Source organism: Camelus dromedarius, chromosome 6 (genome assembly GCF_036321535.1).
Source record: "Camelus dromedarius isolate mCamDro1 chromosome 6, mCamDro1.pat, whole genome shotgun sequence".
Classification (NCBI taxonomy): domain Eukaryota; kingdom Metazoa; phylum Chordata; class Mammalia; order Artiodactyla; family Camelidae; genus Camelus; species Camelus dromedarius.
The window spans coordinates 65,530,193-65,544,204 of record NC_087441.1 but is presented as its reverse complement, the minus strand read 5'-3'; the positions used below and the strand labels follow the sequence as shown (position 1 = coordinate 65,544,204).

At 37.1% G+C, this 14,012-nt stretch overlaps 1 long non-coding RNA gene across 1 annotated transcript in view; it reads left to right on the top strand.

The window, feature by feature from the left end:
* LOC116154329 (uncharacterized) overlaps window positions 1-9,560 on the top strand; it is a 362,636-nt gene extending 353,076 nt beyond the window's left edge. The window contains exon 6 of the long non-coding RNA XR_010381471.1: window positions 9,528-9,560. This is a non-coding gene — a long non-coding RNA (uncharacterized LOC116154329). The remainder of the gene's footprint in view (window positions 1-9,527) is intronic.
* The last annotated feature ends 4,452 nt before the right edge of the window (window positions 9,561-14,012 follow it).

The following is a 14,012-nucleotide window of genomic DNA, read 5'->3' as shown; positions in this document are numbered from 1 at the left end:
GGTTGTTTAAACAACATAAGCAACTCTTACATTTTACAGATGTTTTCCAGGAAACTGTGTTGTTTATAAATTTAAATTTTAGTCAGCATGTTAACTGAAACAATCATGTTTTGAGGTAAGCATGTAAGAGTCAGCCTGAATCATTTTTTTCTAATCGTGATGATAGCGGATTTTAATGAAAAAGCAGGTTTTGTTTTGCTGTGTAACTGCTGGAAGTTGTTATGCTTTGATGTTGGACAAGAGAGCTTACTTGGCCAAATCAAACTCAAACCTGAAGGAATAAACATTTCCTGCCTCAGGAATGAAAAACAAAACAAAATAAAACAGCATCCCAAAGGTAGCACAGGGACCAGTGTTCCAAGAGACAGGAGAAATGTTTCATTGGAATTCATGCTTATCAGGTAACTGAATTCAGGTAATAAGCAGAAAAGGGAACCGACTTCAGCATAAAAGTGGTAGTTATTTTTGTAATGAGAAAACATATGGTTCACTTTTTCTTTTTCTAACAGTGAGAAAGTTAAGTCCGTCTTTGGGGACTATCAAGATACTTCCAGTTTCATTCATTTTAGATGTTTATAAAGTTAACATTAATGATATGCATTGGAAATGATTGGCAAAGCTTTTCTTAGAGCAATGAGGCTGTTGGAGTCTTAAGTTCTTTTTACTATCTCAGTTTACCTGCTACAACCCAGCAATTATTGCTGCCTGTTAAGAGCAGTGAGGTATATAATTATTGTTGTAGGGTAATCCTGGGTTGATAGTTGTAATATCAGAGAATACTACAACAGAAAATAATGTAGAACCACTCTCATTTTTGCAGTTTTCCTGAGTTTGATTTTATACATTGAGCTTCAAAATACCACGTGGGGATGGTGAGGCAGCTGACCAAACCTTTTAGTTTTACTACCTTTTCTTTCATGATATCATTAGTGATGTCTTAAAGAAATCTGAGATTGCTCAGAAAGTGGTACAGAACCTGGGAATATTAGAATATGATGATGTTATGATTTGCTTTTTTTTTTAAACTGTTAATTCAAGAACTCTAGTTTAGCCAGTGTTTTAGGGTTCTCCAGAAAAACAAAATTAACAGAAAAGTAACACATACACTATATATCAATGGGGAGAGAGTTATTTATTTTAAGAAATTGTTTTACATGATTGTGGTGGAGTGTGGCAAGTACAAAATCTGCAGGATGGATCAGCAGGCTGGCGATCCAGGGAAGAGTTGATGCTATAGCTTGAGTTGGAAGGCAGTCTGGAGAGGGAATTCCTTCATTCTTGGAAGACCTCAGTCTTTACCCAGAGAAAGCCTTCAGTTGATTGGATGAGTTCCACCATGATGGAACGTACTCTGCTTTAATCAAAGTCTACTGATTTAAATGTTAATCTCATCTAAGAGATAACCTTCATAGCAACTAGTGTTTGATCAAAATCTGGGTGCTGTAGCCTCGCCAAATTGACACGTGAAATTAACCCTGATGGCCATCAAATGGTGAAATGAAATGGCCTCTACAGAAGAATAGCTGAATGAAGGGTATTTGATGAAGAGACAAATCCACTTGCTCAAAAAACAACTTACTTCTGTATGTCCATGTGTGTTTATTCACATACGTTTAAAATAGGCCTGACATTACATTTTGGCCTAACCTCAGACCAATACACTACAAAGTTGAGATAACTGCTTGATCAACTTCCACTCATTTTACTATAATATATATAAAACCATTTCAAAACAATAAGATTTAGAATTGCATTTTTATTTCCTTCTTGCATGCTACCTAAGTATTTTACCATTTAGGGTGTGCAGGTAATTGATTATAATTATTAATGGTTCCAATAATACTTGATTAGTCATAAAATGCTATATCACATATTAATCAGCTACTCCTTTCTCAGACTTTCTTTAAATTGTGTTAAAATGTGTGATATGACAGTAAAGGTGATAGTCATGTTTAATGACATTCTTTAGTCATTATCACAAGCAGCAAATGTTGGAGTTATCTCTAAGAAAGTTAGGAGCTACTAAGAAAAGAATATAAACATAAATATCAATATTCAGTTTTATTTGTTGACTGTTATCATGTTTAAATTATAGTGAAATGTACGTATCTATTTCTAGTCTAAATGAAGAATTTAAAGGGATCACTGTTGAGTGGAGTTTTCTACGTGAAGATTCTAAATAAGAAGCATTCACTTAAGATGTGGAAAACCCAGTTCTTCTGTGTTTCTCCTTTACTCCTACACTATGACCAGACTCACAACACTTCTGACACCAGATGTGTGGGGTTTTTTTCCCTGAACCAGGCAATTCTGGGAACCGGCTGGGTGTACTATGATCTAACTCAGTTTTGACAGTTTCTACCTGGAGACAGCATCAGATCCCACAGGTGAAGGTTTGGGTCCCACAAGACTGTTCCCCACTTCAGATGCCAATCACAAGCAGTAGGTCACCAGTGTAAATGAAAACTATTGCCTGCCATGTCTGTAAATGAAGGATGCTACAGCCATCAGCCATCAGCCATCAGCCACTACCACTGCCCCCAGCGGTGAGCTGGAAGGAACTCAAGATGGAGAGCAGCAGGCCAGCCACTGCCAAGCTCTCAGCCACTGCAGCCACCCCCCGAGGAAACTCAGAATAGTAAAGAACAGGCTATTGGCCCTAGAGAGCTAAGGTGCACATCAAAGGAATAATCTCAGTGAGCCCAGACTCTTGCACCTTCCCATACAGAGTAAAGCACTAAATTCCTTAACTTAAGATATCTGGTTTCCTTTAGCTAATAGTAATCTTCTGATGTTCCAACTACCTGGTCTTTGTTGAAAACTCTTATATAGCCTGACTCCTGCCCTGCCTCTTTGGAGCAGTCTTGTCTCTTGGAGCAATCTGAGAGTCAGAATCCTAGGCTTGTAAGTCCTCAGAAATGTCCACCAAATAAAACATAACACTTAATTTTTAGGTTGTGCATTTTTTTTTTTCAGTAGACACCAGATTACCCACAACTTCTGTCTGACTTGACAACAAACTGGAGGTTCCCATAACTTCCTCCCTCTGGGATTTATTTGCTGGAACTGCTTATAGAACTCAGGGAAACACATACACATATCGGTTTGTTAAAGGATATGATAAGGAATATAGATGAACAGCCAGAAGAAGCAATACAGGGAAGGGGCTTGAAGCTTCCATTCTCATTATGGGCACGCCACTCTCCCTGAATCTCCACATGTTCACCAGCCTGGAAGTTATCCAGACCCTGTCCTTCTGGGGTTTTATGGAGGCTTCACTGCATAGGCATGGTTGATTAAGTCATTGGCCTTTGGTGATTAAATATAATCTTCAGTCTCACTCCACTCCCTAGAGATTGAAGGCGAGGAGTGAGACTGAAATTTCCAAACTCTAATCACAATTTTGGCTGTACTTGTAACCAGCCCTCACCCTTAGGTTCTCTCAGAAAGCTTTCCAAAAGTCACTTCATTAACATAACAAAAGACAATTGATTGCTCTCAACACTCGGGAAATCCCAATAGTTTAGGAGTTCTGTGCTAGGAATGGGATGAAGACCAAATACATATTTCTCATTATAAATCACAGTATCACACTTAGTAAGTCCAAGGACTATACACAATACTCAAAGTAATTCCTGTCCCTGTAAATGTTTCTACATCGCATTTAAACTTTCAAACATTAGATGAGTTGGCTTTAGAAGCAGTTTCTTTGTAACCAAAGAAATGATAACCAGCAAATGAATAACCTGGGAGATGACTTTTGTTGACTCCCAAGTTGGAGTCTGAATATTTATGGTATGTTTCCAGCTACCCCTTACTTTCACTCTATTCTTTCTTTCTTTCTTTCTGCACCTGGGACTAGCTGCTTAAATGCTGAGAAAATTGACCTTGATGTTACAATTTCAGGTTCTTTTTAGTGATTGTTTTCCTCTCTGACAAAGTGTCACAGCCTCCATTTTTATAAAGCAGGAAGAGGTGTGAGAGTAGAAGAGCAAAAAGAGGAAAATGCAGAAGGTCAAATGGGACAGCAGAGTTGATGATTGATGGTCAGAAGAGGGATAAGACAGACTGAACCTGGAGGCCCTTGTGGCATAATCAAGAAAGCTGAGACATTCATGCTGTGAATGAAAAATATTGCCTGCCAAATCAGTAAACAAAGGATGTTGCAGCCATCAAACCATCAGTCATTACAGCTGCCCCAGACAGTGAACCAGAAGGGAACTCAGAATGGAATAGGATGTCCAGGATGGAAACAGGATGCCTGCCACCCTCAACAGTGCACCTCGAGGGAACTTGGGATGGGAAACACAGGATACTGATCCTAGACAGATTCATATCAAAGGAATGATTTCAATAAGACCTGACTTGTGCATCTTCTCATACCTAGAAAAGTGCTAAATTCCTTAACTTGGGATATCTGGTTTTCTCTAACTAACAGTAATATTTTGATGTTCCAACTACCTGGTCTTTGTTGCAAAAATTCCTATATATTCTGGCTCCTCCCTTACCTGTGCAGAGCAGTTCCTAACTATATGAGAGGTTGTCTCCCAGGCTTGAAGTCCTCAGAAAGTTGGCCAAATAAAACATGATTCTCAGCTTTTAGGTTGTGTATTTTAGTCAACAGTGCCACCTCAAATTACACTTTCTCCACTTATTTTAATGCACATAAAACCCAAGCAACAATCCAATCCTGGTTCGTAAGTGCTTATAATTTATGGAATTTTTTCTAATTATCTGTGGGCAGAGTAAATGACCTACCATATCATCTTGCTTTGAAACGCTTCTTTTGACTTTACTGAGGGATCTCATTCTTAACTGTTCCTTTGATCTTCAGAGTCCTTTAGACATTGTATTAATTTCCTGTTGCTACTAGGCAAATCACCAAAAACTTGATGGCTTAAAACAATATAAATTTATTTTTCTCATAATTCTGGAGGTCAGAAGTCTAAAATCAAGACATCAGCAGGGCTGTGTTCCATTTGGAAGCTTCAGGAGTGCATCCGTTTCTTTACTCTTTTCAGTTTCTAGAGGCCACCTGCTTTCCTTGGCTTGTGACCCCTTTTTCACATCACTTCAACCTCTTGCTTCCATGCTCTCATCTCCTGGTGATCACTCTGCTGCCCCTGCCTCCCTCTTATAAGGACCCTTGTGCTCACATTGGACCCAGTTGGATAATCCAGGATCATCTCCAGATCCCAAATCCTTAATCACATCTACAACATCCCTTTCAGCATGTCACATAATCACAGTTTCTGGGGGATTTAAGGCATGGACATCTGCAGGGGGTCATTATTCAGTCTATTACAGGGATTAGGAGGGAACAGATTATTATCCAATTTGACAAATACAGAAACTGAAATAATGGGGGTCACAGAGGATTTTATGAAGTTCTATCCATAGAGGAAGAGCTAGGGCTAGGACCAGAGCTCTGGACTCTTAGATAGAGAGAGTTCTCTCTGAACCAAATGGAGTCCCTTGGACTGGTCTGTGCCAAGTGGGCATTTCCACTCTGATTACATTTCTACCCAGGTAAACCAGGTGGTTACTTGGTTAACAATACCTAAAACTCCATTCTTCATAGTTAGATGTTCCTCAAAGTCAAGAGGTTTGAACTGGGCACCTCCACTCCTGAAACAATTACAATATTAACAATAATTTGCATGCCTTTGGGTCAGAATTGTGAGGGTCACGAAATGGTTTGACAAGTTCTCATGGCTGGCACACTCCCTTAATAAGAATTTGAGCACCTAAGCAACTTTTGTTTTTGTGAGGTGATATGTAGACAATCCCCTAGACCAATTGTGGACAAAATGTTGGGCTGATAATTGTGAAGAACAATGCAAAAATAGCATAAGGGTCTACATTATCTGAATATTCATTATCTGTGTCCTATGAATTAGAAAAGTTATAATTAATGAGGTGAAAGGGCTTTATAATAGGAACATATTTTCAAACAAACTGACCCTTTATAAAAGTAATTTCCCAATTGATAACTAACACTCTGCTCTACTTATCATCTACTGATTTCTGGATGTTGTTAATACTAAATAATACAATGCAAATAGCATGAACATCAGTTAAGATGAAGAAGCTAATTTTCCAGTACTGTGTTAGAGAGTTGATCAAACCACAGGCAAATCATTGACAAATTAGAATTAGCAGAGTTAGGCTACTTAATACTGATGAAGAGAAAATAGCAAGGATAATGATAAGATTGATGCTTCTAAAGAGAATGATTTGATTATCAAATGATTAACAGAAGCCCTTGGGGAAATTGTTAAAGGTCTAAAATATTTTTGTACTCTTTATAATCCTATTGTAAAGATCGAATCTAAAATGAAGAATGAAGTTGTCATTGAGAGCTTTCATAGAACATATGATTGATTTTTTTAAAAAATGTTCTCCATTGTAGGGACTGGGTAGAATTTCAGTTACATTTTGAATGTTATTGAATATAAAATCAAACATCATCTAAATTTGGTTACATGTTAAAGATATTGTCACTTGATTTTTAAAAATTTATTAATTTATCCTTATTTTAAATAATTTACATAGTTTTCCCCACTACAAATGACCCTCAGATAATAAGGACTTTCTATATTTCAGAATCTGTAACCCACCTTTAGTGGGCAGGAAAGCATTTGAAGATTTCTAATTCCAACCACCAGTATATGGTTGTAAAACACAACTTAAGGCTACCAGTTTTGGGCAGTGGGCAGGAAGTTTTGAAGTGGTGAACAGGACCAATGACAGACAGTTAACTGATTTTCTTGGGAAGACATGTTTTCTAAAAGACTTTCTTAGGTTTTACTGGAAAAAGGATCCTTCCTTCCGGGAATAGACAAATAGACCTCTAGAGGGCTTAGAGGAGCCAGAGAAATAAATCCCTTAGAGACCTCTGAAGTGAGGTAGAGTGTGCAGCCACTGTGGCCAGCATCGCCAGCGTGATTCCAGAGAAACAATCTTCAGTCATGGCGAGGTCTCCTAGTGGCTCAGAGAATCAGAGAAGCAGGGCCATGACACTGATTCTAGAGGGATTTGATTAGATGAAATCTATCAAGGGCCCTGAAAAGACAGTTATAACAAGAGCATCTTTTGTTGTACAAGACAAGGTTACTAAGCTGGTAATATATCTATGTTGATTGCTGAGTAAATCTGTGTGCAGTTAACCCTGTATATTTTTGAATTATTTTCCACTATGTTCTTTAATTGTTCACTGAGTTTCCCAGTTATGAATAATCTGAGATTTTATAAAACAGAAATAGTTGAATTTGGGTGAGCACAGTTAATTATTTGGAGGTTCTATAGTAACATTCTATCAGGCAAAGTTCTTTAAAAAATAGTATACTAACAAGGGTGGTTTACAGAAATGGTGCCTGTACTGAGACTTGTTTCATTTTGAATATTTTCATAAAAGTTTGTACACCACTCTCTCTCTCACTTACACACACATGCATACACACACACAGAGTTTATTTGTTTAACTTTGCTTACACTGCTAAAGTGCGATTTCCTGAAGGCAGGAGCTGTGGCCTCTTTATTTAACTCTAATTCTCTTAATTAAACAAAAAATGTATTATATATCTACAATGGAATACCACTCAGCCATTAAAAAGAATTAAATAATGTCATTTGCAGCACTATGGATGGACCTAGTTATTATCATACATATCATGAAGTAAGTCAGACAGAGAAAGACAATATCATATGATATCACTTATATGTAAAATCTAAAAATGATACAAATGAACTTATTTACAAAACAGAAACAGACTCACAGACATAGAAAACAAACTTATGGTTACAAAAGGGGAAAGGGGTGGAGGGATAAATTAGAAGATTGAGATTAGCAGATACACACTACTATATATAAAATAGATAAACAACAAGGACCTACTGTATAGCACAGGGAACTAAATTCAATATCCTGTAATAACCTATAATGAAAAAGAATATATATATGTATTATAACTGAATCACTATGCTGTACACCAGAAAATAACACAGCATTGTAAATCAACTACACTTCAATAAAAAAAAAAAATTAAAAAAATGTGGATTAAATGAATCTATGAATTTGAATAATTTACTGTCAGTTCCACAGGTGGCTTTATTTTTCTTTCTCAATATCTGGACTCATTCACCTTCTCTCAAATTATAAAATAATAAATTGTGATAACTGAGGAAGGTAGGTCTAATTCCAGTAATTTAACAATGTCTACCTCCCAGAAAGAAGGAAATAAAATAAGATGATTTATTATCATTTCTGGATACAATTTATTCTAATCAATTATATATAGATTATGTGAATGGAAGACCAAATAATATTTCAGAGCCTAGGGACTATGCAGCAATAAAAATCCTGAGTGATAAAAGCAGCTACAATTTACTACCGTTTCCTGAGTGTCTATGTGAAGGAGGCTCTTTGCTAGATGGTTTACATGTAATGTTTATACCAAGTCTGCAAGATACTTACTTGTAGCCCCTTTTACAGAAGAAGAAACTAAACTTAGTAATTTTCCTGGCATCATAGAGAAAAAAAACTTGTAAATGACAGAAGCCCAGAATTTAAACTCAAGGCAGTCAGATTCTGGGGTATTTTGGTTTGTCTGGGTCTTTCATATTCTTGCAAAAGGTACACTCAGCCTGGGTTAAGGGAGAATGAGTCGAAAGAGACCATTCATTGATTGCTAGTAGCTAATTTGGGGTTTGTACATGAGTCCTCTTTCAACAAACACTTCACCTTTGTGAATTCTGAGTGAAGTAGCATTTGTAGACACCGTGAACCGCAAAGTCTTTCTGACTCAGCTGCATAGTCATGTAGTAGGTTTGCACTCTCATTAAGTACAGAAAGTCTCTAGGCATGGATGACTCAATCAGCCCTCCCCCTCAATTAGGCCCTTTACATGTGGTGCTCTGGCAGCCTGTCTGCCTTTCTGTTCAAAGTAGAGAGGGGGTTACCCATGGCCTACACTCTGTTTAGCTTGGATATGGCAGAATCCAAAAAGCTAAATAATCCTGGCAAACACAGAGACCACTAAGTTTGCATGAGAGCCAACCATTGTTTGAGTTTATATAAACAGACTTTTCTTTGTTGGATGTAATTTAAGCTTATGTGCTCCAGGGTTCTGTTCTTACCTATAACTCATGTCCTCGCGTCTACTGGGTCTGTGGATCCTCTGCAAATATGGCGTCTCTTTCCAAGTGGTACGGGCTTGCTCCTCATGGCTGCTGTGCTCCTAGTTTTGTTAAATAATGATTGGGGGGATAATTAAAAAGGGACCGTGAAACATAGCCGCCTCATGAACATAATGTGTGTGCCTGCATATAACCTCTTCCAAAAATATGAGCTTATAAATAGAGTCGATTTATCAATGTTTATATCAATTCCATCAAGTGGGTGGAAACTGACGATCATCCTTAAAATTAATATCTGCATATCAGCTGCATCTTGACTGTCGTAGTGAAAAGGACTTTCTCCATTGGCATCACCCTTCCAAACACTGTTTCTGTTTCCCTCTTCACAGGTCCCTCAATCATTCCAGATGCAGAACGGGGCGGGCTACAGGCAAGACACATAAAGATGAATAGGAACACTCAACTGGCCGGGCTGGAGACTCAGATTTTCATTACAGTTGACGATAATTACTTGTGTAATCTTGAATGAGATTATTTCTTGGAGCCTTCGTGTTATCTAAAAATAGGAGACTCACCTAATTGACAGATGAGACACCTTTCAGCTCTGATGTTCGGTAATTCTACTGACAAATGGCAGAGAAACAGCAACGATTTCCCATCAAAACTTTAGCGGCTTACAAGCTTTGTAGGCCTTCATTTGGTGGTGAAAGCAGAACTGGGGGAGCAAACTATCAAAACAGGGTCCTTTTGAAGCGGCGCTCTAAGAAACAGGGGGTGAACTGGCCATTCCTTCATGTTTTATACTTGTCTTGCAATCTCTGTCATCACTGTATTCTTCCTTCCCTTGTCCTTGACTGTGTATCCGGCCAACTGCCTGGAATGACCCTTTCATGCTCCTCTTCATTCCCACCACTTCTGCTGTTTCCTTAATCACTCACCCAGACAATAGCAATAACCATCCAGCCAGTCTCTAAATTTCAGTCTGTCACAATTCTAATAAATTTTACAGCTTTCTTCCAGGTGAAAATTCTTGATACAAAATCTCCTATAAGATTCATGTCACTCTCCTATAAGAAAATCTAAATAAGACCAAGGGTAAGTTCCTGCTAAAACCAGAGTTAACCCAAGCTCCATTTACCGTTATAATTTGGCTCAAATATTATTTTCCAAAAATAATTCTCATTATTCATTACACAGTTTATGTTCCAGCAACTGTCCTCCATGGAGTTCTCTATGATGTACCTAGATTTTTCTTATTTCTGAGACAGTTTTCGGACATGTCTTTTCAACTACATCTCCCCAGATTTCTGTACACCAAATCACATCCATACATCCATACTTTTAGGTTCAGCTCAAATAGCAATACATCCTCAAGATTCTTCATAACACTCCATTTGAAAATGTTGTCTTCATTTACTATGCCATAGCTTACTTGCACTCATCACACTCATATCTCTGTATCTTTTTCATATATTTATACATATATATGTATTCTGAGTGTGGCTTGATTTCATATTGCCTTACAAAAGGCAATATAACTGTTCAGTAAATATTTAATGGATAGATAATAGTAACACACAGTTCATCATGAACTCCCATACCCCATTACAATTCAAAATGGGAAGAAATAGAACTAGAAAACAGAAATCGGAAGAGGTGTATTAGAATCCTTGGCAGGAGGACTTGCAAATGCATATTTGGCTTGATTTCTTTTGTGGACCTCGTATGCAACTAATTTTGAAATTTCAACTAACTCTGAAAGTATTTGATATTTTTATTTTTCTTCAGATAACTTAGAGCTTTAAAAAATTGAGGATTGCAACACATTTACTGTTAATGGATTTTGCTGATAATTCTGAATTGGAATTTTTATTGGTATCGGGTTACATTTTGGTTTGGTAGCATCAACCAAGCACATGATGACCACAAATGCTACTTTCAGTAAGATGCCTCTCCTGACACTAAGCTAGATATGGTTTCACTCTGCCTTGGAATCCTTTGCCTTTCTCAAATTTTATTAGCATGGTTGGCTGCAGATTGCAAAAAGTTATGTTCTTGTCCTGTCTTCCTATTATATTTCATCCTTATTCATCATTTTTTTCACCCACAAACCTAAAATTATTCTTTGAACAGAGTAAGAAGTAATAATAATAGTAATAACAAGAAAAGATTAAGAATAAGTAATTAATGGGTTGTATTCTATGTCTTAAAAGGAAGCTTGTTTTCCTGGTTTTGTGAGACTTTAAGATCTTGAATAGTTGCTTGAACTTGAGAACTTCCCTTTGTTGCTTAACTGTTCATTTCATCACTGTTTATTTTATTTCTTAGCTGAATGATCGTTTTCCTTCATCTTCAGAAAGCTTCTCTGTTTCATACCACATGGCATATATATCAAGTTGCCCACTTTTGTTTGTGTCTGACATGGTACACTGGTTTGATTTTCCAGTCCATATAGCCAATATATAAATTATCCCGTCTAAGTTCATCCATTACATGTGTGGTCTATTTTGATGTTGCTTTGAAAGTAAATAATGCATTTGCATTATATCTAGTGAAAGTTTCAAGAAAAAAATGTAGAAAATCTGCAGATCTTTAAATAGTTAATTTGGGTTTTCAAAATGTATGATCATGTTCCTTTCTTTATAATACTTTTAAAAAACATCACCCTTTGGTGGGAACGATTATAACTGATGTGGGTTGAGACAAAGGGAGTGTATCAGATGGAGTTTGCTTTGAGCACACCAGTAACTACATTTCTTCAAAGGGTGATTCATTTTTTCCAAAGACAATTTATTTTACTTCTCTGCAATGCAAATTTCCTTTTCATGAAAACAAGGGAAATGTGTACCAGGAAAAAATAACTACTAGCAATATAAGTTATGCTTGGGTATTAAACTTGGAATTTAAAGCTTTCTATTACAGTTGTATCTTAATTGAGTAAAGCTGATGAGCACTCACATGCCCTTATCATAGGAAAAAGCTTTCTCTTCAAGTCGAGGAGTTAGAGTGATATTTTGCTTGGTTTTTTTTTTTTTTTTTTTCTATGAGATGGAAGAAATAGGTCATAAATGAAAATGAGATTGAAAAATTACCTATAAAATATTTATTTCTTTAATCTTGTTTGTCAGAACAACAGAAGAATAAATAATCTCATTGGTAATGATAACATGGGCCAAGACTGTATGCCCAAAATATATTTCTGTGCCTAATCACACCCTACAGCAGAAAGCTAACACTCTTACTTCATTCCCTAGTTGTACAGGACAGTTCCTAAGGGCTTCTTATTCTACAGTTTATAAACTATAGTTACTATTCAGTATCTGGCTTCTTTGGGTCCTGGTGACTAGAGCCCATAAATCAGTTTAGAAGTCATTCTGCTGTCACTGCTGATGGTGCCCATCATGAGAACAGTGATGTCCCAGCCAAAATTGCATTCTCCATATTTGCTTTCAAATCCATAGACCTTTCAGAATCTAGACAAGGAAGGGAAAATGATCTCATTCGTCACCTGGTCTGTAAAGCAGTTATTGATTTATGTCCAGATGTTCATTAAATCTCCAGAGTACAGTTATATCTGTTTCTGTCTCTCAGCCCTCTTCTAGAATTCCAAAGCCTACTGGTGGAAATATTTCTTTCAACTTTTGTGTCTGTCAGTATTTATTTTGTACCTGTGTGTGCATGGTAGTATGCATGCAAGTTCTTTGCTGTTGTGGTGATAGATTACTGATTTCAACCATCACTCTACCTATGACCTTCACTGGCTGACTTTATACTTGCTGATTATCTAGTCAATAGAATTTATTCATTTGTATCAATCAGCTATTTCTGCATAATAAGCAACAACAAAATATCTTAGCAGCATGTAGCCATAACATTTATTTTTACAGAAATGTTAGTCACTGAGGGTCAGATGATTTATATTATTTTCAGCTAAGTGGCTTTGCTTCTTGCTGCAGGTTTGTGAGTGGACCTGAGTCGGGGTAGTTGTAGGATAGGTGGGGGGAGATCTCTGCTTCCTGTATTTCTTATCCTCTTTGGACCACTGGACTCACCTAGGTATGTTTTTCTCATGACAATGGTAAAAATCAAGTCAGGCAAAAATGTACAAGTCTTCCATCTTCTTCCATTGCCAAAATAAATCATACGTCCAAGCCCGTAGTTAAAGGATAGAAATATATACATTGCCAGCTGGATTTCATCTTTGGCAGAGCACCTATTCAAATCTTTTCCCACCTTGCTTTGGCAGTGCATGTCTCTTTTTCCACCTGAATTTTAGAAATACTTTATATTTTTGCTTATAATTTCACAAACTTAACTCACAGACAAGTTCATGTTTTCATCTAAACAGAAGCTATCATTTGTTCAAACGGGGGCTTTTACTTGTCCTCCTAAAGGGAAGATTCAAAGTCACCATCTTGATTTCTATCTCTAAGTAACGTCATTTTCCATAGTTAATCACATTGCTGGATTTATTTTCCTGTGAAATGAGGAAGGAACTCTGGTCAAATCAATGATGTTTGCACTATAATGATGGTGCAAAAGGCATTCCACTAATTAATGACTGATGAACTTAGAATCTAATCCATGTAGAAGACAAATATATATCCACTATAAGTGTGAGTACTGGTAAAGAAAAGTTACTCCCCTTTTCCCCCTCTCCTGGATAGAAATGAGTCAATGTAATCTACATGTTCCTGTGTTGTTAGCTGATTCCCGCCAGTGAATGTAGCCATATCAGGGATTCACATTCTTTATTTATCTTGTTGAGCTTTCAGCAGTGACTGAATCTAGATCAGCCTTGGTGAGAGGACATCCATGTTTTAGGCTGTTCCTCATCTCCATCCCTACTCCCATGGCTAGTTTGTCCATGGACC